The sequence below is a fragment of the Pristiophorus japonicus genome, unplaced genomic scaffold (assembly GCF_044704955.1).
Source record: "Pristiophorus japonicus isolate sPriJap1 unplaced genomic scaffold, sPriJap1.hap1 HAP1_SCAFFOLD_37, whole genome shotgun sequence".
Classification (NCBI taxonomy): Eukaryota; Metazoa; Chordata; class Chondrichthyes; family Pristiophoridae; genus Pristiophorus; species Pristiophorus japonicus.
This window is the reverse complement of record NW_027253543.1, coordinates 6,205,350-6,228,601: the sequence shown is the minus strand read 5'-3', so window position 1 is coordinate 6,228,601 and position 23,252 is coordinate 6,205,350. Positions and strand designations below refer to the sequence as shown.

General features: G+C 41.9%; 2 non-coding genes across 2 annotated transcripts; both read right to left on the bottom strand.

Annotated features, from left to right (window-relative positions):
* Positions 1-11,163: 11,163 nt before the first annotated feature.
* On the bottom strand, positions 11,164-11,235 carry trnat-cgu (transfer RNA threonine (anticodon CGU)). Its single transcript has one exon. It is a non-coding gene; the product is annotated as a tRNA-Thr (tRNA).
* Positions 11,236-22,176: 10,941 nt separating this feature from the next.
* On the bottom strand, positions 22,177-22,259 carry trnas-gcu (transfer RNA serine (anticodon GCU)). The gene has a single exon. It is a non-coding gene; the product is annotated as a tRNA-Ser (tRNA).
* Between the last annotated feature and the right edge of the window lie 993 nt (positions 22,260-23,252).

The window sequence follows — 23,252 nt, the reverse complement described above, 5'->3', positions numbered from 1 at the left end:
CCCATAACCCCGAAATACCAACATTTAATGTGAAATATGTCTGTTTTCTCATATGTCGAGCGGCTGTGAGAAGCGGAACTTTGAGTAAAACATGGTGATGCTCGGCCGGGATTGGGAACATGGACCTCTCTCAATTCAAATGTGACCATCCCCAAGCAGAATCATACCCCTAGCCCAACGAGCCGCCAATAGCGGAGAGCGTAGCTCTCAGATTCTTACGGTAGTGAGAAAAGATATTCGACCCATCGTGCTTGCGCTGACTCTCAGAGACCTATCCAATTAGTCCCCCTCTCCACAGTCCGACAAATGTTATCCCTTTGACGAAAATATTGTTAATTTGAGACATGACATGAGCAAAATGCAGCATTCTTGTCAGTAAAAGGGGAATTTGGCGTTGTGGTTAACAAAACCATCAGGGGGTTGTCAAAGCTGTAACAAAATAACGACGGGAATGGGATTCGAACACATCCGTGCAGAGCACAATGGATCAGCAGTCCATCGCTTTCACCTCTCGATCACCTCGTCTCCGATTCACCACAGCGTCAGCCATTCAATCTCGTGCTTTTTGTATGCAAGCAGAAAGAACGAGCAAGAAAGTCCATTTCACTGCTTGCTCTGCCCGTACAACCAGATCGACAATGATGAAAACGTGCCCTTCGATTCTCAAAGCAAGCAGCCTTGATTTATTTCAGATGAGTGACTGGAAGAGATGGTTGGTTTTTCCGCAGAATCACAATAAAGCATATAAAATTTCACGCAGCGAACTAATTGACCACGGCAGGACTCAAATCTGCAATCCTCTGATAACGTCGCCATTGCAATCGAAGTTAGACGCTCTATCCATTAGGCCACGCAGCCTCGATCATCAGTGCAAAAAATGCTGTTGTGTCTATTGGGAGCAAATTCGGGGCAACTGCGATATCAAGGAGTGGATTAGGAAAAGATGAGCATATTTCGAGTAACTGAACAGATGCACTGCGATCTGGGTGCGCACCGGCGCAGGCAAACCCCATGTAACTTGGAACACAACAGTTTAACAATTCATCCATCGTAATTCATATCACACACCTTTTAAACTATACAGGATGATGCAGGATTATGGGAAAATTCGTTTTAAAGGGAGATTATGAACAGGAAATGACTACCATCCCTTTTAAACCGACACAGAATGCTCCGCGACTACAAGCACATCCATTTTACACAGATGCAGAATGATCCTTGACTGACAGCAGTTCCCTTTTAAAAGAATAAAGTGAGATTTCTATCATCCCTGATTGCAATTGCGCTCTGCGTGAGTGAGCGTGGTGGTCAGGAACACGCGGGGCTGAAACGATCATTGAAACCAGAGGTGATAGATCGGCAGGAAGGACTGAGGGTCAGAAAACCAACCCAGACAAAAAGCCAATTTACAAATATATATATATATATATATATATATATATATATTTAACATTTTAAAAATAAATACATTTAAATTTTATTTCTAAAAGATTGAATTTGATTTGTTTGAAATAAATGAATAATTGATTCATTATCTAGATTTTTTTCGATTGAACGAAGGCTGTGTGAATGGAAGAATTCCATTGCAAATGAGCGGGTGCAGTCAGTAAATATCCAATCACAGTTGCACCAGAATCTTGCTGTAATTAACACTGAACATTTATTAAGCAGAGTCTTAAAATACACTCTGTGAAATGAGAAATGCTGAAATTTCTTCACACGCAAAGCACAAAATCTGATTCAATTTTGGCAGGCTCTCTGTTGCTATGAATTTTCCTCAGTTTGAAACAGAATGTGCCAAGTTGTCCATGGTAATTGCAATAATTATTACTCATTCACAGAGTGTTATGAAATTAATTTAATAAGCTTTATTTTAATTGATTAAATCCCAGAACGGGCATCGAACCTGTGCTGACGAGGATAAAGCGCTGCATCCTAACCACTAGGTGGCGGTCACAGGGGTGAGTAAAAGTTGATGCCGAGAACTCGTGAACCAACCAGGCGGCCTCTGTGAGAATGTTTAAAGGAGAATGTTCAAAGTAAACTGGTCGCAACAGCACTGAACAGCAATAAAAAAAACAGCCAAAGCCTGTGTTTTTCCCCGGAAGACATTGCGGAAATTAAACGGCGGAAGTTAACCGTTTGAAGATTGAATGTCTCTTGGGACTGGCTCATTTTATTAATTGTAAAACATATGTTAATCTTAAAGACTTGCATATTTTATTGCAGTCCTGTGGTGTTGCGACTTTACCAGAACAACAACAATTTAGCTCCCAGATTAATGCGTGGTATCCGCATTGGTTTCAAAACCCACAAACTGGCGCTTTGGGATTAAAATATCGCACCGTATCTGGATTGCATTGTTGAAGCTTCACGTCAATCAAATTTAATCACAACCCTGTCATCAGAAATCTTTCCAGAGATGCTGCCTGACTGGTTGAGTATATCCAACATTTTCCGATTTCATTTTACATTCACAGGATTCGCAGTACTTTGCTTTTGAAACAAAAAAGTAACATAAGTTGACTTCATTGGGGATCCAAAAGTCAGTACCTTTCTGCAAACGGCAAACGTGAGTCATGCGTGCTGTATATCCTCCCTGCGGCCAGGTAAAGAACATTACTGAGTGGCTGCAGAACCTTCTGAGAGGTGAAGGGCGCAGCCGTGATCTATGTGCTAACCAATGACAGAAGGAAACAAGGGGATGAGTTCCTTCAGTCAGAGTTTCAAGTGCAATTGAGAAAATTAATGAGCAGGACCACAAAGGTATTCAGTGAATTATTCCAAGTGCCCCGCGCTATTGAATTTAGAAATGGCAACTTGTGTCTGGATAAACGGTGCACGAGGTCGGACTACATAATCGTGGGGCTTTGGGACCAGATCTGGCGCAGGAGGGACCTGTTACCGGGTTGGGTTGTCGGGTTGTACATCAATAGAGCTCGCGCTAAGGTTAACTATTGGGGCGGGTGAGCATTTGAACTAATTTGGCAGTGGATTTTTGTACCAGGATGAAACATCTGTCGATGTTGTAATTATGCCTTTATACATAAAAGCCAGATGATTATTATATATCAACTATAGCACTGAATGTGGCCTTAGACAGCACATTTCAGCCCAGCCTTGGGAAACGATATACCACGTCCCGCCCAAACCTTCCCTTACACCGAGCACAAGCAGAGGAAACACAGGCACAGCAGAATTTGCTGAGGACCGTAGGGAGTAAAATGTTGTTTGATCAGTGATAGCACAAAATATATTCTGGTGTCTCTGTGTCAATTTGCAATTTGTTCTGTGGGATATAAATAAAGTTTGTATATCTGTTTTAGTGTTTATGTATTTGAATGCAACAAAGTCATTTATAATAGTATTGTGGAGCATCTGTATTTGTTATACATGTATTTTCTGTGTATACCTTTGTATCTATGTTACTTGTATACACCTCGCAAATAAACGTAAATACAATTATAGCACAGCGATACTTAGAGATAAATTTAGAAAAAAAACAGACATAAAAATAAATACATTTATAATAACACAGATATGAACGCAAACAATTTGATTATCAAGGTTCCACACAATTTAATTTACAACTCACATATAGATGCACAAATATATTTATATATTTCACCCAAAGACATCCAAATTCATTGCAAATAACAAAACATTACACACAAAAATAAAACACGTCTATGGTGAAAATCTATGGAGTCTCAATAACTGAAGGCTTCTTGCAGAGAGCCAGTACAGACACGGTGGGATGAACAGCTTCCTTCTTTGTTGACTGATTCGATGATTCCTTGTCTTCTTGCTTGTAAGATAGGTGGAACAGGCAGCTGTATGATGGGTGCTCTGGAGCATAGGCCATGCTGCTCTAGTGGTGCAATCGGTTAACGCGCGGTAAATATATGACAGTGCAGGCACGGGAAAAGCCGAGGTAGTGAGTTCGAGCCTCACCTCGAGCAGCCGTTGATTTTGCATGTGATATTTGTACTTTTCAGAGTCAGAGGCCGTTTGCTATTTATCCATCTGTTTTGTCAATTCCGCCATGTACAGCGCTGCTGTTTGTCTCTCTCACTGCGATTATCTCAGTCGCAATCTGTGGGGTATTTCTAAATGAAAACCCGTGCCTGTTCCTCACATGTAATAATTGAGGGGATCAAACAATTCCTCATCTGACACTACAGAACTAATGAGCCAACATTTGTAACAAGATATAATTTATTGTAAATTTAACAGTCCATCTTGAATTATATAGATTCAATTCTGTCCAAAACCAAACTATGATCTCAACGTAATAAATCGCTTTTTAATGTATTGTCGCAAGCGCTACCATTGTAGCTCAAGGAGTTTCATAATTAATAAACATAGACATCAAGCAATGAAACAGCAGAGATGGTTCTGAGACTGCTGAATGCCCTCGCCCAGAGCAACATTCAAAACAAGGTTTAAAAACTGGCAACGTGCAGGAGGAAGGGAGGAGAGGAAAGAGAGCCACAGAAAAGCCACGGGAGTTTTGGAATCTAAGGGAGTTTTTCTCTGACCACAGCACAGTTGCGCACGGCACGGATATTGTTGCTGTTAAATATGAATAAAATGCAACGTTTGTTTGCAGCTGTTTCTGTTTCTGTCACTTTTAACTGACCAATTCTTAATTCCATTTGCCTGCGATGATTCCATAAATTTTCGTATCCTTGCCAAACAAAAATCGATCAATGTGAAATTTCAAAATGTCAATTGACCACAGCCTCAATAGATTTTTAGGCGCGGATTTATAAGACAGGTGGAACAGGCAACTGCATAATGGGAGCATTAGCACCATACAGCATCTGCACGCACTGAAAGCAGTGGAATCGGATCGGGCGCAGTACCTATATGGTAATACAAGCCCCGGAAAAGCCGAGGTTATGAGTTCGAGCTTTACCGAGAAGAGATGATGGTTTTGCTTGTGACATTTTTACAGGAATCGAAAGTACAATTGATGTATCCCCCAACATAATCGATGTTTCACTGTTTTATTCTAGCACTTAGTTTCCTTTTGCACACAATATTGCAAACGAGGATGAGAGTTGAAATTACATATGGGATGGAGTGGAGGCGTTTTTACATTTAATCAATAACTCTGATGTAAAGAATAATGTAGCGGAAACACACTCGATTTCAAAGGGAAGATATATTAAGTGATTGGTTATGTCCACATAATTCCTGCACCATATTCAACAGAAACAAGGATTTTCCTGAACATTTCGCTAAAAATGTTGCGCTCAGTGTTGTAATGCTCGTGCATTGGACCTCTCGCTGATTCTGTTGCAGAGAAACTTTCAAACTTGTCGATTAGAGTCCCATCAAAGTCCAATTGTAAATTCATAGAATGGGTACCGCACAGCAGGAGGCCATTCGTCCCATCGAGAGCGTGCCAGCTCTCAGCTAGTCCCACTCCCCTGTCCTTTCTTCATAGCCCTGCAGGACAGGGTTGGCTGGTTCCGAAGCTGGAAAGAAATTGTTGCAGCAAACCGCAACAGTCTGCGATAGCCAGAAAGTTTAATGTTTTTGCCCTGAAATCCACTCAGGTTTACCTGCTCGCCACTACACTGTATAAAGCTCCATTCATTGCTCGAATAAATTAGAGCTCCAGTTGCGGACTGCATTTCCCTATCTCAGAACCTGAGAGATCGCCAGGGAGCGAAGCACGTTTAAACCGTCGCCCAATTATGTTTTACGCTTTTACAACATTTCAAGAGATCAAAAGAATTTCCCCTCAAGATGCAATGACCTTTTCTGACATTGCCTTCGCATGCATCTTTCTGTCTCTCCCTGTCTCTGCCTCTTGTATTTCTCTGATTTTTGCTGATTAAGTTCTCAAGCGTCAATGGACGGCCTGGGCTGATCGAACCTGCAATAAGGGCAGAAATGGCTAAAGAAAGATGTGCACACTAGGAAAGGAATGGTGTAAATTTGGGGCAAATATGTTCAAAGATATGTTCCTTCGCGCTCGCAGTTAAATAAAGCAGCACCGATTACAGTTGTCTTAAGGTCGAGTGTACATTAGGAGAATGCCGAGACAGACGACAATAAAGATCTATTCATGCTGCAAATTCTTATTTGATAATACAGGTCACATATTTAAGATTAGTTTTGTAAACACATTCCAATATTGTTGACTTGGAATAGTCATCAATGCTCGCACGGAAGTTGGATGCCTGTGTCCAGTTGGAAAGCTGTCAGAAATAACATGCAGAACATTGACTTCCTGCTGAGCAGACCATGAGCCTCCTTCTTGAAAATGGTTCTCCATTCCCGCTAAGAGGGGATTAAGTATCATGGGATTTGGATGGAACTGTGCCCACTTGCATAGCAGGACGTGTAGGGGGCATTTCCCATTCCTTAAAGAACAGTAATGACACAGTTGCAGAATTTGCTCGCACCACTCTCAATTCGCCCCAAGGATGAGCCGAGACGATCACGTGGAGTTAATACAAATCCTCCAGTCAGTAAATACAGTTGGCATATCAAGAAAATATAAGAAATCACCGTGACTTAGTCACTGAGCGAGCAGCTAAATGGATAAGGTATGTTATCAGGAAATGAGAGTTTTGATGAGATTTGGATTCAAAGCCTAATTTATGTAATATTCAGTCAAGTGCTTTGAAGGTTTATCAGTAACAAACGCTTAACAAAGTCGATGAGCATAATCGATTAGCAGTCCATTGCCTTAACCTCTCCTCTGCCATGGAGCACAACTCGGCAATTGCATTTCAAGCTTTTTGCATCCGTACAGAACTACGCTGCAAAATGTCCCTTCACGACGTGTCCTTCCCGTGCACCCAGATCGACAATGTTGAAAATGTACTATCAGCTTCTGTAAGCAAACGGCTTTTGTTGCTTCAGGATGGCTGTGAAATGTCCTAAAAAAATGAGTGCAGGCCCCTTTTAAATAGACCAGGCAGCTGGACACGCCGGTTTCAAAATCGACGAAATGCAGAACTCTCTACAGTTAGACCACATTAGGCGTACTGTATGCAATGCTGATCGCCATATTAAAAAGAAGATAGCGAGGCACTGGATAGGGTGCGGCGAAGATCGTATACTATCAGGAAAGAATCGACAGCTCAATTTATTTTGTAGTGAAACGAGAAGTCTGATGGGTGACCTAATAGAGCGCTTTAATATCCTGAAAGATTTTGACAGAGTAGATACAGAGTGTTTTCACTTTTGGGAAGAATATTACTAGAGACCATCATTATAAGAAAAATCAGCAACAAATCAAATTGGGAATTAAGAAGAATCTTCTTTAGCCAGAGAGTGGTAAGAATGTAGAACTTACTACCACCAGACAGGTGGAATCAAATATTATAGATGCATGTAAGGAGCGGTTCGATAAATAAATGAGGGAGAACTGAATGATGCGCTATGCTAATCATGCTAGATGCGGAAAGAGGGGAGGATGCTCCAGTGGACCACAACGTCGATATTGACAGGTTGGGCCGAAAAGCCTGTTTTTGCACTGAATATCCTATATGATATCATGAATTCGGCACCTATGAGTCCATTTCAAAAGCCTACATCTCGCAACTTTCAGACCGAGAGGAAATAACATTGATTAATATTTCGGGCTTACAGTCTTTCAAAAAGATGTCAAGATTTATGCTGCTTAAAACCTACCTCTTTGACCAAGTTTTTGGGCAACTGCCATAATTTCTCTTTTATGTGGCTCGTTGTCAGCGTTATTTAATTTGGTTTAAGCTGTTGTGGAGCACCCTGTGATGTCTAACTATGTTAAAGGCGCCACATAAATGCAAGTTGGTGTTGTTGTAATATTTCATCATTCTCTCCCTGTTTCAGGATGCAAAGAAAACGAGCTTGTGGAGAAGGCATGCACATACTTAACTTTATTTGCCGAGGTATAATGTACAATAGCAATGAATTATGCTTGAGCTGTATAAAACATTATTTGGGTCACAGCTGGAGTAGTGCGTACACATCAGTACAGGAAAGATGTAATTGCACGAGAGAGGGTGCAAAAGAGATTTACGGGTATGTTGCCTGGACTGGAGAATTTTAGCTATGTGTAATGATTCGATAGGCTGGGTTTGTTTTCATTGGAACATTGGGAGCTGAGGGGAATCATTATTGATGTGTTCAAAATTCTGAGGGGCAGAGAGAGAGTGGATGGGAAGGACCTATTTTTCTGAGCAGAATGGTCAACAAATTGGGGACATAGGTTTAAAGTCATTGGTAGAAAGTTGAGAGGGGAATTGACGGGTAATGGCTTCATCTTCTGGAATCTTCTGGAATTTTTTGAGGATGTTTCCAGTAAAGAGGACAAAGGAGAACCAGTTGATGTGGTATATTTGGACTTTCAGAAGGCTTTCGACAAGGTCCCACACAAGAGATTAATGTGCAAATTTAAAGCACATGGGATTGGGGGTAGTGTGCTGACGTGGATTGAGAACTGGTTGTCAGACAGGAAGCAAAGAGTCGCAGTCAACGGGTACTTTTCAGAATGGCAGGCAGTGACTAGTGGAGTGCCGCAAGGTTCTGTGCTGGGGCCCCAGCTGTTTACTTTGTACATTAATGATTTAGACGAGGGGATTAAATGCAGTATCTCCAAATTTGCGGATGATACTAAGTTGGGTGGCAGTGTGAGCTGCGAGGAGGATGCTATTATGCTGCAGAGTGACTTGGATAGGTTAGGTGAGTGGGCAAATGCATGGCAGATGAAGTATAATGTGGATAAATGTGAGGTTATCCACTTTGGTGGTAAAAACAGAGAGACAGACTATTATCTGAATGGTTACAGATTAGGAAAAGGGAAGGTGCAACGAGACCTGGGTGTCATGGTACATCAGTCATTGAAGGTTATCATGCAGGTAGAGCAGGCGGTTAAGAAAGCAAATGGCATGTTGGCCTTCATAGCGAGGGGATTTGAATACACGGGCAGGGAGGTGTTGCTACAGTTGTACAGGGCCTTGGTGAGGCCACACCTGGAGTATTGTGTACAGTTTTGGTCTCCTAACTTGAGGAAGGACATTCTTGCTATTGAGGGAGTGCAGCGAAGGTTCACCAGACTGATTCCCGGGATGGCGGGACTGACCTATCAAGAAAGATTGGATCAACTGGGCTTGTATTCACTGGAGTTCAGAAGAATGAGAGGGGACCTCATAGAAACGTTTAACATTCTGACGGGTTTAGACAGGTTAGATGCAGAAAGAATGTTCCCAATGTTGGGGAACTCCAGAACCAGGGGTCACAGTCTGAGGATAAGGGGTAAGCCATTTAGGACCGAGATGAGGAGAAACTTCTTCACCCAGAGAGTGGTGAACCTGTGGAATTCTCTACCACAGAAAGTAGTTGAGGCCAATTCACTAAATATATTCAAAAATGAGTTAGATGAAGTCCTTACTACTCGGGGGATCAAGAGTTATGGCGAGAAATCAGGAAGGGGGTACTGAAGTTTCATGTTCAGCCATGAACTCATTGAATGGCGATGCAGGCTAGAAGGGCTGAATGGCCTGCTCCTGCACCTATTTTCTATGTTTCTATGTTTCTATGCAGAGCATGCTAGGAGCCTGGAACTCATTTGCTGAAAGGATGGGAGAGGCAGAAAACCTCACCACATTTACAACGCGCTTGGATATGCACTTGAAATGCAATAACCTACAGGGCTACGGACCAAATGCTGGAGCATGGGATTCCTCTGGGTAGCTCTTTGTTGGCCGGCGTTGACCGAATGGGCCGAAGTATCCTTCTTCCCTGCTTTAAATAACCATGATTCTATGATTCAGTTCTAAGCGAGGATCTAACTACAAGTAAGCCGGACGTGGAGACTTTATGAGTAGAATTAAGAGATAGGAAAGGATTTAAGACAATAGTGGGAGTTGTGTATAGACCCCCTAGTCGCAGCTGTGAAGCAATAGAATATATAAATATAGAGATTAGACAAGCGTGTATTCAAGACAGTGTGGTTTAAATATGGGATTAAAATTTTCATATATATTGGGATAATCGGACTAGCACCTGTCAGAAAGATTGTGAATTTCTTGAGTGTGTCCGGGCTAGTTCTACAACAATATGTTCCAGAACGAACAAGGGGCATGCCAATTTACATTTATTAATGAGTAACGAGCCCGATTTATTCAACAGCCTAAGGGTAAGTGAAAATGTATTTAATAGCGATCAAAACATGATTGACTTCAACGTAACGTTTGACAGGGAGATACGTGAAACAGCTACTACCATTCTAGATTTCTGCAAGACCGACTTGAAGGGGCTGAGAGAGAGACTCTCCAGAATGAACTGGGAAAACTCTTTTAATGGGTAAAACGACAGAAGTTGTTAAAAATAATTAAAAGTAATACAGAATCAGTTTATCCACCTGAGGGGCCAAAGAAAACAGGCATGGACGACTAAAGAGGTAACGGATCACATTAAACTAAGAGTAAAAGCGTACACAAATGCGAAAAATAGCACAGATCCTGGTGAATCGGAAAGCTACAAAGAAGAGCAAAGGGACACAAAGCAGATATTAAGTGGCACAAAGAGAGAGAATGAAAATAACCGACTGGTGAAATGAACAGACACAAAGCAGATGTAAGTTACCGCAGAGAATTGTGAAGTGATACATTTTGTTAGGATGAGGAGAGGCAATATGAATTAATGATACAATTTTTACGGGGTTAAATTTATACATGAACATTTAAATCTTCATTTAAGCATCTGCCTCTGGAGATCAATGATTCTGAAACCGGCCATAATGCTCCCTGTATTGTATTAACCAGCTCTAAAACGTACAATTTTAAAGAGGGGGCAGGATCTGGAAGACATCTGGACGTTTCCTTTGTTAATAGACGAATAGAGTATAAAAACAAGAAAGTTATGCCAAACAATTATAAAACACTTATGAGGTCTTAGCTGGAATGTTGCGTGGGGAATACGCTTCAGGGAAGAAGTCAAGCCCTTGGGGAGGGTGCAGAATAGATTTACTAGAATACTGCCATAGTTGAGGACCTCATTTATACGAGGAGAATGGAGAAGCTTGGATTTTTCTCCTTAGAATAGTAAATGTTAAGAGGCGATTTATGGCGTAAGTTCAAAACTATGAAGTGTTTTGACAGTCAAAAAGGAAAAAGCTTCAAAATATGACATTTAAAGTGATAAAATATCGATAGGCACAGATGGGGTTCGAACCCATGACCTTCGGTTTACGAAACCGACGCCTTACCACTTGGCCATCGCGCCCTGGTTGATTGTGTGACTGGCGTCGCATTGCTACCGAATCCCACATCATTTCAATTCGGTTGTACAAACACAGACGCATTTTAAAAGTCATAAAGTGGGATAATGGAACTGGCAAATGACCAGTGTCATTTATTTGAAACTATCATAAAACATTTCATAAAACCATAAATACCAATGGAGAGTACTTTGTCCATCATACTCTTGAACGAGCTATCCAATTAGTCCCAGATATTTCCACAACGCCCTGCAAATTGTGCCTCTTCAAGCATTTATCCAATTCCATTTTGAGGGTTACTATTGAATCTACAGTGCTACGGGGAAATGACAGGGGGGTGAGACTGGCTGAGAGTCAGCACGGGCTCAACGGGCCGAACTGCCTTCTTCCATGCTGAAACAATTCTATGAATCGATGACTCTATGATTCACCACCTTTTCAGCAGTGCATTGCAGATCAAAGCTTAAAAAAAAACATTACTCCCTCACTTTCATCTGTTTCCTCTGTTGTCCTCTGGATTTTGCCAGGACTGGATAGTTTTGGTTATGGAGAAAGATTGGGGTTGTTTTCTTCGGGACAGATGAGGATAAAGGGTGACATAATTGACGTGTATAACATTATGCGGGGCCGAGATAGTGTGCATAAGAAACACCTATACCCCTGAGCAGAGAGGTGGATAACTAGGGGGCATAGATTTAAAGTAATTGATAAAAGGATTACACGAGAGTCGAGAAGAAATGTTTTCGCCAAGAATGAATTTTGGTCTGGAACTCACTGACTTTAAAGTTGGTGGAGACACAACCCCTCATCACATTTAAGTAGTACTTGTATATGGATTGAATCGCCCTAATCTGCAACGCTACAGATCAGGAGCTGTGAAGTGCGAATAGGCTTGATAGCTCTTTTGATTGGCCGAAATAGGATGGGCCGAATGCTCTCCTTCCCTGACGCAAACTTCTCCGATTCTATGATTCTATGAGGTGGGGAATGCTCTTTTGTTTCCTGCACATATCTGTCTCCCACCATCGATGGGATCTTGCTGTGTGGTAATTGGCTGCCGTATTGCCCTACAGCACATCCAGTGACTACAGTTCAAGAAGTACTTCATTTTTTGTAAAGCACGTTTTAAGGAAATATTAATTCAGTGCATGTGGCCGTAGCTAGCAAGGCTGACATGTATTGCCCAACCCTCATTGCGTTTGAGAAGGTCGTGATGAACAAACTTCGTGGACCACTGCAATACTTGGATATGCACTTGATGGCTACGGTCCAATAACTAGAAATTAGATTTGGCAGCATAGTACACAGTCCACCAGCAAGGACGCAATGGGCTAAATGGTTTCCCTCTGTGCTGTTAATTTCTTTGGCTCTGTGGTTCAGTCACTGAGGTGATGGTTCTACCAATGTACTGTTGTAGAAGGAGTTCCAAGATTTTCACCGCACGATAATGGAAAGGCGATATATTTCCTGGTTCATTATCTGCAGAGTTGATAATCGAGTTGGAAAAATCAATCTTCAACGATCATGCCCACTTCTGATCTTATGATGAAGGGCAGGTCATTGATGAAGCAGGTGATGATGAACTCCTCCAGCGATATCCTGGGCTGAGATGATTGGCGTCGAACGACAACCATCTTCTTTTAGGCTAGGTATGTCTCCAGCAGTGACAATTAACCCGCAATCATTTCAACGTTAGAAGCCTCCTTGATGAAACATTCGACCAAATACTGTTTTGATGTCAAGGACAATAACTCTCGCCTCATTTTAGAATTAATCACTTTTGGCCATATTTGGACCAAGGCTGTAATGATGTCTGGAGGCTGGGGGTCCTGTCGGATCTCAAACTGAGCAACAGCGAGCAGTTGGGTCTTCCTATGTTTCTGAAAGATGGTACGGGAATGCAAGCCTGTGCTTTACTGTTTGAAAACAGCGCACACTGCATGATGTAGGATCACATGGGTCATCGACCTGAAATCTTACTCCCACCTTCCTCTTCCCACAAACTCTAATCAGAGTTTAAAAGCATGGCACGTTTTAAAACGCCAGTTAAAAAAAAATTGTTTCATTCTATATTTCTTAAAGATTAAGAAGGCACAACAGGAAGACAGATATCCCAGTTTGCCGATGATGCAAATATTGCTGATATAGTAAGTAGGGCAGTCGTTAGCGTATACTTATAAATATATATTGATAGATTAACCGAATGGACGATTCAGTGGCAGATAGATTCCAAACAGGTAATTGTGTGGTCACCCATTTTAGATCACAATGTTTCGATCCGTGTCCTAATTAAATGGAGCACAGCTCGGAGGGATGGATTTCCAAAGTGGTTTGCAGTCCAAGTGTCCATCCCGCTAACATGCAGTAGCAAGTTACAAATATATTCGAAACAACTAATGGCATGTTCGGCTTTATAACTTGGAGTTGGACTATAATGCAATGGAAGTTTTTCTTCAACTGAACAGAGCTGTAGTTAGATTATATCTGGAGGATTCTAAGTTATAGAATATAATAGATTCATAGAAGTTTTGGCACAGAAGGAGGCAATTTCGGCCCATCCTGTCCGTGCCACGGTTGTCCAGCCGAATCTCACTTTCCAGCTCTAGGTCCATAACCCTGCACGTTACGACACTTCAGGTGCACATACAAATACGTTTTAAATGTGCTAAAGGTTTTTGCCTCTACCACTCTGTAGGCAGTGCATTTTTGGCAACCACAATTATCTGCATGTGGAAATTTCACATCACATCTCCTGTAAACCTTCTCCAATTACTATAAATGTATGCCCGCTGGTTGTTTAGCCCTCTGCTATGGGAAATAAGCCGTTTCAATGCATTATATCCAATCCATTTGTGGGCACGGCCCCTTTGAAATGATAGGCTGGTTTGGAATGTGTAAAGTTCTTTATCACCAGAATGTTACCAGGTTGCGACGGGTTAAATTATGAGGAGTGATTACATAAACTAGGCCTTTACTCCCTGGAATATAGAAGGTTAAGTGGTGATTTGATTGAGGGTTTTAAAATTTTAAAACGAATTGATAAGATAGATAGAGATAAAGCTTTTTTTACCGTTCGTGGGGGAGTTTACGAAAGAGGACATAATGTTAAAATCAGAGGCAGGCCATTCGGCAGAGAAGTTAGGAAAATCTTCTTCATGCAAAGGGTGATGGATTTATCTTCTACAAAAAGCAGGATATACTAGCTCAATTACAAATGTTAATGTTAGATTAATAATTTTTGCTAGACACTGGTTAAATGATGTCGAGCCAATGCAGATGGATAGAGTTACGATAGAGCTCAGCCAAGAATGAACACAATGGCGAATAGGCACAAGGGGCGGAATGGCCTAATCCTGTTCCTGTGTTCAGTAAATTGGCAGAACACCTATTATAAATAAAGAAATGTTGTCTTGAATGGTTAATTAAAATATATTATTTGCAGAGATTATGGACCTCTTACACGCTTTCATAACAAGCAAGCATTACGTCTAATTTTCAAGCCAGTTGGTTGAACATTTACCAGGAACAGAGACACATCAGTTGCATTATAATTCCAAACCATTAACATCTCGGTCATCCTGGTCATGGGCACGCTGCAGTGCAGTGCTTGGAAATTCGGCAAATTGTTTGGAGACTCAAAGTTTAGTATTCAGCGCAGAACAAACGTCACGTCTGCATACTATGCAAACGTGGGAGGAAATTTCCCTTGTGTTTAACTGTGGGCGGTGAAAAGCTGTATCACAAAAGCACAACATTAGGCAAATAACGCATTGAACTGATCGTCCGTAACTAGACAGGAAAGCCCCTTGCTTTAACCCACAGAACATGTAATCTTCCGGTCAACACTGAACATCTTTGAATGAATAATGTTAAAATGCGCGTCAACCCCCCAGTATCAGCAAGCTCAGATTGAAATAGCGCATAAAGAGATAATGCATAAGGTATGGAGTAAACAGATGTGGGGAGCGATGGAGAGTGACAGAGAGAAAGTCATATTTGGACGGATAAACAGATCCCCAATGAGAAAAGCTTACAGAAATTGACAGCAAATGAAATAGATATACAGCGAGACTGACACATGGAAAGAACGTTAGATTCAGAGAGAAATAGAATGAAGCATAGAGAGAGAAAAAGAGAACCAACACATTAAAGGTGACAAAATCCCTGCTGGCACGGCCGGAAATTAAATCCGTGAACTGAGGTTTACAGGTGAAAACACAAGATAACTGAGAGAGGATTGTACCATCACAGAAGCATGGCTAGAGACACTTTCCCCAGAGCCCAGCAAACTGTTCGCCATCAACTATTTAGTCTATGTGCTTCGAGAGGTTGTCACCCATCAGCTTAAGAATGTGCAGGTAGAGAGGGAGTGGGTGACCAGCAGACAGAATAGCAGGACTTGACAAGTAGTGCACGTGGTCCCGAGTCCACCTCACTCGCCAACAGATATTAGCTTCTGAGTACCGGTGTGGAGATAGTGCCTGTGGGGAGTGCAGCCAGATCCAATTGCACGGCACCGCAGGTGGCTCAGCTGAACAGGGGAGGAGGGAGTAGAATGGCAGAGCTATAATGGTAGGAGATTCAATAGTCAGGGGAGCAGACAGGCGTTTCTGCAGCCGCAGCCCTGACACCAGAATGATATGTTGACTCCCTGGAACCAGGGTCAAGGATGTCACCGAGCGGCTGCAGGGCATTTTGATAGAGGAATGTGATCAGTCAGAGTTCATTGTCCATACTGTTACCAATGACATATCAAGAAAGAGGGATGAGGTCTTGCAGGCAGAGTTTAAGGAGCTACGAGAGAGATTAAAAAGCAGGACCTGAAACGTAGTAATCTCTGGAATACTCCAGGTGCCACGAACGAGTGAGTACAGAAATAGGATGATATAGCACGTGAATGCATGACAGGAGAGATGGTGCAGGAGGGAGGGCTTTAGTTTCCTGAGAAATTGGGTACACTTTGGCGGAGTTGGGACGTGTACAAGCCGAATGGGTTGCACCTCAACGGAGCCGGGACCAATAACCTCGCGTGGTAGGGGGGGCGGGAGGTGTCGGTTGCTCGTGCTGTGGGGGGGTGGTTTAAACTAGTTTGGCAGGGGGATGGTAATCTGAGAATAGATTCAATAGGGATGCGAGTAGAGTTGGGATTAAAAAGCAAAAATGTAGAAACTGAGCTGTAGGACAGAAGAAACAAGCAGGAAAAAAGTGTAAAATATAAATTTTAAAGCTTTTTCTCTAAATGCACGTAACATTCGCAACAAAGTTGACGGCGCAAATAGATACAAACGAGTATGATCTGATAGTCATTACAGAGACGTGGTTGCAAGGTAACCAGGAGTGGGAACTAAATATTCAGGGGTATCTGATAATTTGGAAGGACAGTCATAAAGGAAAAAGATGAGGGATGATCTTATAGAAACATTTAAAATAGTGAAAGGGATAGAAAAGATAGAGACAGAGAGCTTGTTTCCACTGGGCGGGGATACTAGAACTAGGGGGCACAACCTCAAAATACGGGGGAGCCAATTTAAAACCGAGTTGAGAAGGAATTTCTACTCCCAGAGGTTTGTGATTTTGTGGAATTCTCTGCCCAAGGAAGCAGTTGAGGCTAGCTTATTGAATGTATTCAAGTCACCGAGTTAGAGGATGAGTATGCGAGAATGACAGAGAACTGAATGAGACTTTTCGGCCCATCATGACTGAGCCGTCTTTGTGAAAATGCTATCCAATTAGACCCACTTTCCACATAGCCCAGCAATTGATTCCTAGCAAATGTTATCCAATTAACTTTTGATGGCAAGCATTTCAATAAAATGTCATAATTCGCTACAATGTACATTTGTTGAAGGAATAACAACACAAAACTAAAAATGTTCCAACCGTGGCTAACAAGAGAAATTAAAGATAGTATTAGATTGAAGGAAGAAATTTATAATATTGCCAAAAATAGTATTAAGCCTGAGCATAAGGGGGTTTTGAGAATATAAAAGGCTGTGTGCTGTCAACCCTGGATCACGCTGTGCTTTTTAAAATGGGGATTCTATCAGTCCCAGATCATTCTGTGTCTGTTTAAAAGGGATGTATTGTAAGTCCTGGGTCATTTTGTGTCTGTTTGAAAGGGATGTGCTGTCATTCCCGGATCACGCTGTGTCTGATTAAAAGGGATCTGCTGTCAGTTCTGAACCTTTCTTTGTCTGTGTCAATGGGATGTGCTGTCAGTCCTGGATCATTCTGTGTGTGTGTAAAAGGGGTGTGCTCTCAGTCCCGGATCATTCTGTGTGCGTGTAAAAGGGATATTCTCTCAGCACTGGGTCATTCTGTGAGTATGTAAAAGGAATATTCTCTCCGTCCAGGATCATTCTGTGTCTGTGTAAAAGGGACGTGCTCTCAGTCCGGGATGATTCTGTGCCTGTGTAAAATGCATATTCTCTCAGTCCGGGATCATTCTGTGCCTGTGTAAAATGCATATTCTCTCAGTTCTAGATTAATCTGTGTTTTTTCTGTTTCAAATGAGCGCGATTACAGTTCTGATTACCGAATATTTAAGGTGATGTGATCGAAAGCGCATTTGGTTTACCTGCGTGTGTGCGGACTCACTTTGCAATGCTTCTGTTCAGTAATTCAGTATATGTTTATCTTTACGTGAAACACTTTTGATCACAATAGTGGCACTGAAAAAGTTCACAATTCTCTTCATACAAATGCATATCATTGAGTCATTGCATGTCATGGTATGGAAGGAGATCATTCCGGCCCATCGTGTCCACGTTTGCCAAACAGGAGCTATCCAGCCTCATTCCAATTTCCAGCTCTTGTTCCATACTCTTGAAGATAACGGCACTTTAAGTCAAATCCAGGTACTTTTTGAAACCTGGGCAGGGAATCTGCCTCGACCATCCTTTCAGCAGTGTGTTACAGATCCCTCTGGGTGAAAAATTGTCTCCACAAATCACCTCTAAACCTCCTACCAATTACAATAATTATTTGCCTCCTCTTTGTTGACTGTACCTTTAAGGGAAATAGGTCCCGCCAGCACCTCTATCTAGGCACCTAATAATTGTATATGTCTGATTATCGTCTACCCTCAGCCTCCTCTGTTCCAAAGAAAACTAACTCACCCTATCGAATCTTTCCTCATAGCTCAAATTCTCCGGTCCAGTCAACATTCTCGTAAATCTCCTCTGTATCCTCTCCAATGCAATTACATATTTCCTGTAATGTGCTGACACACTACTCTACCTCTGGCCTAACTAGTGTTGTGTAGAGTTTAAGCATAACCCCCCTGCTCTTGAATACTGCGTCTCGGCTGATAAAAGCAAGTATTCCATATGCCTGATTAACCACATTATCTACCTGGCCTGCAAGGTTCGGGGATCTGTGGACCTGCACTCCAAGGTCAATTTGTTCCGCTACACTTCTTAGTGTCTTACAATTTATTCTGTATTCCATTGCAGTATTTTCTATTTAAAGTATATATTAATAATTTGAGACATGACATGAGCTGAGTGTAGCAAGCTAGGTAAAAATAAATGTGAATTGGACATCAATTTTCAGGTGATTGACTAAAGAACCACACTCATCAAATATTTAACACAATACCGACGAGGATGGGACTGGACCCACGCGTGCAGAACACAATGGATTCATAGTACATCGTGTTATCAAGTCGGCCACCTAGTGCCGCAACGCAATCAACCCTCCCGTTTACTGATTTTTGTATACAAACAGAAATCCCTTGCGAAAACATGCCTTCGCCGCTTGTCCTGCCCGTGCACACAAATCGACAATGTTCAAAAAATCTTCAATCAGCTTCTGTAAGCAAAGGTCCTTCCATTACGTCAGATGTGCGAATGTCAGAAATGGTCGGTTTTGAGACAGATTCAGAACGGAGAAAGACATCTTTCGGCCGGTGAGTTAAACGACAATGACTGGACTTCTTTAGCATTGAACTAAGTAACCTTAATCATTTGGCCTCGCGCCAGTGCCATCACCGGAAAAAATGTTGCAGGGAGAATTTTCAGCAATGTAAAGGAGGGCTATTGATTGTGGAAGGAAGAAAAAGCTGGGAGAAGAGGTGGGTTTGAAGGAGTAAAAATGTTCAACTGGTAAAAACGTCAAATCTGTTTCATTTAGTAAGGATACATGTTTCGCTGTCTTCTATCAGCAGTGAACAAGATATATATAGCGAGATGAAGGAGTAAATATGTTTCTACTGCTAAAAACGTAATATCTGTTTCATTTAGTAAGGATAAATATTTCGCTGTGTTCTATCAACAGGTGCCCGAGTGAACAAAAGATATAAAGTGAGATGTGCCGTGTCTCGGATTCAAACTGAGGTTGCTGCGGCCACAACACAGCGTACTAATCACGATACGATCACGCCGCCACACACCAGCTGCCACAGCTTTCTACTGACAATAGCAAAGTTACACACGGCGCTGGTTAAAAAATATGTAGTTTTTGTGATGAAGCCAAATTCAACCCCGCCAGAAATTATAGCAGCGGTGGAATGCGACCAAGGCCCCGCACCAACACGGGCCTTAATCCAGAATGGGAACTAGTGCAACCCCAGTTACGGTTAAAAGGATTGCAGCTATATAACTTGGCAAGAGACTCACCCTTTGTGAACCATAAAGACAGTAATTGCCAGCCCCGCTGTGAGTCAAACCGACAATCTTTTGTTTATTAGACAAGTGCTTTGACTAGTTAAGCCACGGAGTGCAACCACGCCTTTGAACTATCGGCTCCACTCACTCATATCAATCAGCTACCTGGCACTTCCATTTGGAGTTTTCGTCCCTTTTTTATTTAAGCATCTGTCTTATCTATTTAGCCATGTGTGCCAATGCTGCCTGTATCTCTCGCTGCATTTATCTCGATGACAATCTGTGCATTGATTCTGAATGGATACCTATGTTTGCCTCGAACGTGAAAAAAAAGGACTCAGACAATTCCTCCTCTGATACAAGTGCGTAAAAAGCCAACATTTACAACAAAATATTGTTTATTGTGATCCAGAAAATGCAATATTCCATCTTTAACGATTTAGATTCAATCTGTGCAAACGAGATTATGACACAACATTATTGCACACCATTTTAAACAAACATAGAATGAACCCGGACAGAGAGCACATCCCCTTAACAGGGGAAACAGAATGAATAAAAAACAGATAATTACGTAAACCTCAGCAGATCGTGCAGATTCAGTGGAGGATGAATCCGGTTTCACGATCTGTCGGATAACCATTCCGATATTTTAGGAAAAAGTTACAGATTACAGATTTATTCAACAAATTTAGCGCCTGGAAAAAATAAACAGCGAGAAAGGACAAAAGTGAACGTCTTTGATACAGTGGAACGCAGGAGTGATTAAATAATAAATGGCATAATGGGAAATTGGAAAAGTGGGTGGTAATCTGGCAATAAGGTAACAAACGATGGTCTAGAGGAGGTGTTAGTGGGAACAGCAGAACCATTACCAAACAATGGGAACGGTGCTTATCATCCGATATGTTGAAGCTAATGTTGAGGCCAGAAGATTATAATATGCCTAAAATATAGGGTGTCACCGCCTTTTATTCAGACCAGGCAGCTTGGCCACCCCTGTCTGCTTTAAATTCGGCAGCCAAGGGACGAATTCAAAAGCCAACTTCTCTCATCATTTCAGCTCTAGAGAAACAGAACGCATTCATATTCAGAGCAGAGGTGGAGATTGACGCTAAATGTACACTTATTCCAATTGAGGTGAGTTCATGCGTCCAGACAGAAAGATACACTGATCAAGTATTGGCCGGAGCCAAACACGGGTTTAGGTTATCCAACGAGACACAGAGTCGAGTACCTTTGAGATACTTTAACTTTACTCAGTTGGGTGAGTTTCACTTTGCTCTGGGATTTGGACCCTTTGGGAACATCGGCACAAAATCACACGTTTTAACGTGAAATATTTCTGTTTACTACTCACGTCGACCGGCCGTCAGACGCGGAATATTGAATAGATAATGGTGGGGCTGGTCCGGGATTTGTACCTGGGTCCTCTCACATTTCAAATGTGGTCAATTCTAAGCGAGAATCATACCCCAAGACCAACGAGCCACCGACAGAAAAGTGGGGATCTCTCATATTCTGACGGTAATGAGAAATGACATTCGGCCCATCGTGCTTGTGCTGTCGCTCAGAGACTTGGCTAATTGGTCCCTCTCGCCACAGTTCTACAAGTATTATTCCTTTGACGAGTAAATTATTAATTTGAGACGTGAGATGACATGAGCAAAGTGCACTATTGTCAGTAAAAGGGGAATTTGGCGATGAGGTAAAATGTGATTGATAAAACGACTACGGTGGGCAAAGCTGTAACACAACAATCACGAAGAGGTGATTCGAACCCATGCGTGCAGAGGACAATATATTAGCAGTCTATCGAGTACCTCTCAGATACTTTAACTTTACTCATTTTTGTGCGTTTCTATTTGCTCTGGAATTTGGACGCTGTGGGATCATCGGCGCAAATTCACACGTTTTAATGTGAAATATTTGTATTTTCTCACATGTCGACCGGCTGTGAGATGCGCAATTTTGAGAAAAAACTTGCAGGGCTCGTACAGGATTTGGACCCGGGACCTCTCGCCTTTCAAATGTGTTTATCTCTCAGCGAGAATTGTCCCACTAGACCAACGAGCTGCTAAGATTGAGGAGTGTAGCTTTCAGATTCTGACGGTGGTGAGAAAAGATATTCGGCGCATCGTGCGTGTGCTGTCCCTCCAAACCTATCTAATTAATCGTCCTCTTCATAGTGCGACAAATGTTATCCCTTTGACGAATATATTATCAACTGAGACATGACATGAGCAAAGTGCAGCATCCTTGTAAGTAAAAGGGAAATTTGGCGATGACGTTCAATGTGATTGACAAACGACCATGCGGGTCAAAGCTGTAATGCATTAATGACGAGGATGGGATTACGAACTCATGCCTGCAGAGCACAATGGATTAGCAGTCCATCGCCTTAACCTCTCGGCCACCTCGTCTCTTACGTAGCGCAACGCCAGCCATACAATCTGCTGCGTTTTGTATCCAAACAGTAATAATGTGCAAGAAAGTCCACTTCGCAGCTTGTTCTGCCCATGCATGCAGATCGATAATGATGAAAACGTGCCATTAGATTCTTAAAGCAAAGAGCCTTCCTTCACTTCAGATGAGTGACTGGAAGAGCTGGTTGGTTTTCAGCAGAATCACAACAAAGAATATAAAATTTCAGACAGCAAAATAATTGACCACGGCAGGAGTCGAATGCGTAATTTTCAGAGAACGTCATGGCTGTAATCGAAGTCAGACACCTTATGCGATTGGCCACTGTGCCTGTGCCATCAGTGCAAAATTTGTTGTTGTTTATATTGGGAGCAAATTTGGGGCAACTGCGACATGAAGGAGTAGGTTTAGGAAAAGATGAGCATATTTCGGGTAAATGAACAAATGCAATGCGATCTGGGTGCGCACTGGCGCAGGCAACACCAATGTAAATTGGAACACAACAGTTTAAGAATTCGATCATTGCAGTTGAAATCATCCTCTTTCTCAAACAATACAGGATGATCTTGAATTATGAGAAAATTCGTTTTAAACGAACAGATTATGAAGCGGAACTGATAACCATCCTGTTTCAACAGACACAGAAAGATTCACGACTGCAAGCACGTCCCTTTTTCAAAGATGCAGAATGTCCCTTGACTGACAGCAGTTCCCTTTTAAAAGGATAAAGTGATATTTCTATTATCCCTGAATGCAAATGTGCGATGAGTGTGCGTGGGTGTCAGGAACTCACGGGGCTGGGATGGTGATTGAAACCACAGGCGATAGACAGTCAGGAAAAAGTGTGGGATGTAAAACCAAGCCAGCCAAAAAGCCAAGTTACAAATATATATATTATTTAACATTTTAAGAAAATAAATAAATATAAATGTTATTGAAAAAAAAAGAATTTGATTAGTTTTAAATAAATAAATAATTGATTCATTATCTAT